The following is a 6,000-nucleotide window of genomic DNA, read 5'->3' as shown; positions in this document are numbered from 1 at the left end:
ATATTAGCACTTTTATGAATTATTCAACCTTAACCAATCACAGTTGGATCTAGACTGTGTGATGTGAGAAATATTATCACCTGACTGCTCACACTGCATGACTCAGACCTCTTTATCTGCTGGTGAAAATCACATCACACACACAGTACAACCGTCCAAAGTAAATGCCTCTATACACCTCAGTCTGGAAATGCTGACATTAGCAGTCAGCACTCAGTTTGCAGCAGATTTAAGGCCAATGATAAAGACACAGAGGATGCTGTTGGGACTGTTAAATTAGTGCTGCTTGGGTGTTTTTGTGATCTTTTTATCTCTCTTTTTTGCCATTGAATTCAAACTTGTCAAAATAGCTGGACACTTGCTAAACTCAGCCTACAGAATGGAAATATGGTTACTGAGCAACCTCACTACACCGATGACTAACTGGGGGTGTTAAGTAAGAAATAAAGCATGCTGGGACATGCTGTTATATGCAGGCAGATGTGAAGCACAGTTGCTGTTACCAACCTGAAGTTGATTATTTTGCAATCATAGCACATCCTGAAGTGATTAAATTCGTATAAATGAAAGAACTACACATTGTACTTTTTTAAAATCAGTTTCTAGTAACATTTGATGTCCTGCTATGTAGGTGATACTAACTTGTTTCACAGATATTCCTGTTATCAGTAACATTATAACAGCTATAATTTAAAAAATAAATAAATAAATAAATAAATAAAAAAGGCATTACCCCATCAGTCTCTTTTCTCTCTGCAAAGTGCACTGTCCTGAAGACTTTCTTTTCCATGGCAGGAAACTGACTGACACTCTGTAAACTACACATTACACATAGTGTAATGTCAAATGAGCTGCCTGAGGCTGTCTGAATGGCCCTTCGAAACAACGGGGCATTTGACAATTTTACCCTTCTTTCAGCCAGTCCTCATCTTTCATCTCAAGTTCACCTTTCTCTGGTATAGTTATCCAGTGAAACATTGCTTTTTCAACCTTAACTCAACATGACATTGAACCCCCACTATAAAGCCTATTATGTCATCAAGATAAATCAAATAACAGCACTGGGCTCTTCTAACCTCCCATGGCACTCTGCCCACCGTTATTCCACACAGTCTCCACTTTCACTTGTACATACTGCATTTTTCATCACCAGAGTCACAAAAGGGTATTTTTGGTACTGCGGGTGAAAGGAAATGCCTTGTATCGCAATATGGGATTTCAGTGTCTTCTTAATGGACAACAAAGGGGAGAAATGGATGGTACAAGGGAAACTGTTAATTTACAATTGATTGAATCGCCCTTAAAAAAAATCTGATGTTTTATTATGTTTATGTTAACTATAAAATATACCATTCTTATATCTCCCCTTCTCCCCAGAATATTTAATAAGGTATGTCCTGGCTTATCAGCTTCAACTTTGGTAGATAAGGGTCTAGTTTAATAAATGATAGTCATATATATTTGATGTCCTTTATCATTACCTTCAAACAAGCAGTGTTGCATTCTGGTTATTCTAATCAAATATTCAGCAAGAATTGACCCTAACTTTAAACCACTTTGCTAATAAGCAATTTGAGAATGTAACTATACTACAAGAACATAAAGGAGTTACTGTAAAAGAAGTAGAGCATGCAGACTTTATTGATTCAGTCATCCTAAGTTAGAGGTTTATCCTGGTTTGGGTTGTAGTGGATCCAGAGCCCATCTCAGGATCTTTGGACATGATGCAAGCATAGACCCTGGATGGTACATCAGTGTATCACAGGACACCATTCACACACTCATTCACACCTGGGGGCAAGTTAATGCAGCCTGTCCATGTTTTAAGAGGTGGGATGAAACCATTGAACCCTGAGGAAACCTATGTAGGACTCCAACAAACCACATAGACGGTAACTCGAGCTCAGGATTGAGCCAGGGAACCATGAAGTGGCAATGTAGAGACATTTATTTTTTATATTTTGTAGTTATTAAGTTTTTTGGTACTTTTAAGGCATTTCTAATGGATCTTTAAGTAAGCACTTTAGAGTAAAGGGATTTTTATGTGAAAGGCTGATTTTTTATCAGAAAAGCTGAATACAATCCAACCATATCTAAGTTAAGGGTTAAAGGCTCAGTGGACTTTTCAGGTTTAACTACACTTTTGTCCTACTTTTGAAAAAATAAAATAAAATACCAGTCTTACAGGGGAGGGGTGGTTTAGTGGTTAAGGCTCTGGATTACTGATCAGAAGGTCGGGGGTTCAAGCCCCAGCACTGCCAGGCTGCCACTGTTGGACCCTTAAGCAAGGCCCTTAACCCTCTCTGTATCACGGCTGACCCTGCGCTCTGGCCGTAACCTCCTAACGTGCTGGGGTATGTGAAGAAAATAATTTCACTGTGCTGTAATGTACATGTGATCAATAATTGTTGATCACATTATCATTATTACCTTACATGACAAAATGTATTATCTAATGAATGGAGTGAATTTTAGGTAGGAAAGTAGTCTTACTTTGATAAACAATGGAATTACCAAATATGGCAAGTAGGATGAATCATGGGATGACTCATCTTACAGAGACATTGTTTATGTTCTAGCTGGTGTTATTTTTTGTGTACTACCTACTATTACTAGGAGGGTCTCTAAACGGTCCAGTCTCTGTCATGGTTGCTGTGCAGTGGTGTGTATGGAGAATCCAATGCCTGTGGGGCACATATGGTTTAGTGTCCAGCTAAAGGTCCAAACACCATTAAAGAGAAGAATTTATGGATACATATATTTAGAGCTCTTCAGAAATGTTGGTCAGCTTCTGTGGTGATCGCTAGTTTTTAATTAAGGGTTGCAACAAAATGGCTGGCCATGTAGAAAAATAACACACGTTAGAGACACACATTCTGCAATTAACCATTTCTTTCCCAATTGGGTTTTCTGATTTATGACCCTTGTGTCTTGGTCATAATGGTAAAAATCAATGTTATTCTATTTTCAGTTGCTCTCTTCCACAGTCTATAAAAACGTAATATTATAATATAAATCTAACTCTCCGGAGAATATAAAGTTAAGAATCTTGTCAGAGGTTTTGTATAGTTCTTTTTTTAATTTCTGGCCGCTTGCTTAAGGAATAACGATATGCCACATGAGAGGCGAAAACCAAAAGAATGTTCTGTTAAAATGCTCAGTTTCAGTGTTCAGTGCTGGTTCTCTGTGTCACTTGAGTTTAACGATCCAACGAACATTCTTATGACTCACATCCCCCTCTCCACCCACTCACCAAATCCTCTGATACTTTATCCAGCCACTGTGTGAACAACCCAACCCATAAAACTGGAGTGGCTGTCAAAAAGCCAAAACCAAGAATCGAATACTTAGACAGGGTTGGGAGTATTTCTATGGTGGCTTCGTGCAGTGTTCCCCCACTGTGCACCAAAACCAGAAACAAAAGCACTTTAAATATGTCTCCACAAAAATGTCCTGGTGGCCTCAAATCATCAAGTAGACATGGAAAAATTGTGATTACTGATTTTTTTTTTTTTCTTTTTAAAAAAATTTTTAGCTAGTGTTTTGAAAATGATACTGTGAAAACATTTACTCAGAAGGAATAATTTAGACCTCAAAGCCTGAAGAGTCCAGTCTTGGGAAATATTGAAGATAAGTGCATATTTGGTCCATCTGGATTTTTTTATACTTGGAAATGTTGGTGTCAAAGTCCACAAGGACTCCTATGAAGGAACAGACACTGGAGAATTTTATGGAAAAAGTATTTCAAGTGGTTTGGCTGTTCATGGCTAATGAGAGAGAGAGAGAGAGAGAGAGAGAGAGAGAGAGAGAGAGAGAGAGAAGGAAGAGAAAGAAGGAAGAGAAAGAACTCTCAAAGATCTTAGAGGAGCAATAAGACAAAAGGAATGTCATCCTAAGTGCCAAGTGATCTGCTTTCCAGGTTTCAGTCATCGGTCATCGTTTACAGTGAGAGTGCTCTCTCTCTCTCTCTCTCTCTCTTTCACCCCTTTTCTCTTGCACCACCTCGGTGGATAAGGATCTGTACTTTTCCTGCCTCAACACGTTTATTTCAACGATAAGACTGTTGGATTCATTTCGGACGAGAGCAAAATGTAAGCGTATGTGAGCTGATCTTTGAGTTTACATCTGAACAGGTTGAGTTCTTTAAAGGAACTGTTAGGAGTTTTTTTTTTGTTTACTAAATGGTAAAATCTGAATCTTTTCTCCTTATAAACTTTTCTCCTTATTACATACTGCATGCAGCATGAAATGCAACTACCCATGGCTGAAGTGATACTCCCAAACCAAATCTCTGTGGAAAGTATAATATGACTTTATACCAGGTCTGGATTTGGAGACTGGGATCTGATGGTTCTCTCAGCTACTGTAACAGAAAAGACTAGCATTTTTAAATGTACAGTAATCTCTATCTAATGTAGCATATGTGCAGTTATACCACAGCACTGCTGACTTCTCGAATCTGACTGCTCAGAAGATGTTGCTTCGTTTTCTTTAACATCAGCTCTGACAGTCGTTCTGGCTACACAGCAAATCACAGGTTTGTACTGATTCATGCACTAACAGGCAGTAACACGTTTATCATTTCTATTGTAGTTCACATGGACTGATAAGGCAGACGCGGTACATGATCTAAACTTAATTGCAGATGGATTACAAAATGTGGTGTACAAAGTATGATTGACAGTATGGTATAATGGGATAATCATCAATCAACAACAAGAGGGAATCATACTGTAGCATCCAGGGTAACCACGTGTATGCTCCAGATACAGTGGATAGAGATTAAGTTGATGAAATGCTGGAATATTTCCTTAATTGACCTGATTAATAAAAATTCATGTATGAAAGCGCTGACAAGAAATTGTCAACAAAGCTTTTTAGGATTATGGTGCAACTATAGTCACAATATAGCCATGAAATCCTGATGAATAGTGAGTCAATGAGGCAAAAATACTCTTTGAAACTAAGAGTTGTGATAACGGAAAACATAAGTCACCACTAGAACCACAGAAATATCCTAAGCAGATCCTTGTTAAACAACACAATTTCCTGTTCTTCTGGCTACAACACATAGGTTGTGGCTGAACCCACATCACCCCTGGCTTTGCTGGACCTACAAAGCCAGACTTATAAAGTGTGTGTGTGTGTGTGTGTGTGTGTGTGTGTGTGTGTGTGTGTGTGTGTGTGTGTGTGTGTGTGTGTGTGTGTGTGTGTGTGTGTGTGTGTGTGTGTGTTTGTGTGTGTGTGTATTTGTGAGTACATGTGGGCGTTAGCATGCGAGAACACATGCCCTTGAGAGTTTTCACAGCCTGTGATGTGCATGTGGGGAAACACTCTTGCATTCCATCAGTCTCCATTGACAGGATCTCTCATTCCTGTAAACATGGACAAGATAGAGCTCAGGAACACACTTCATACCTGTCAGATTAATTTCACACTCTCCCAATAAATTGTCCTAACAGTCATGAGCTGGAATCTGGTGGACCTACAAAGCTTTTGAATAAACATATAAATAAGTGATCAGTGATGTTCAACTAATATTTGCCAAAGCATTACTCACTGGTGCATTTGTGGTGGCTCAATGGACCACTGATCAGAAGGTTGTGAGCTCAAATTCAAGTGTCACTGTTTAATCATTGCCTTAATGCTTTAACTGCTCAAGTATATCCTATGTCAGTTCTATTTTTAATCAAATGTTTCAGGCAAAGTAATAAATGTGAATGATTATGCAGTTCAGTTCTTCATCTTAACAATCTTACTCTTATCTAGTTTATTAACCACATACCCTATCTCACACACACACACACACACACACACACATATATATATTTATATATATATATATATATGTGTGTGTGTGTGTGTGTGTGTGTGTGTGTGTGTGTGTGTGTGTGTGTGTATATATTATATATGTATGTATGTATATATGTATACATATATATATCAAATGCTGTTGTTTTTTTTGTTTTGTTTTTTTAAGTTACGTGCACTTGTTCTTCA

Source organism: Ictalurus punctatus, chromosome 26, assembly GCF_001660625.3.
Source record: "Ictalurus punctatus breed USDA103 chromosome 26, Coco_2.0, whole genome shotgun sequence".
Lineage (NCBI taxonomy): Eukaryota > Metazoa > Chordata > Actinopteri > Siluriformes > Ictaluridae > Ictalurus > Ictalurus punctatus.
Note: the sequence above shows the minus strand (reverse complement) of the source record.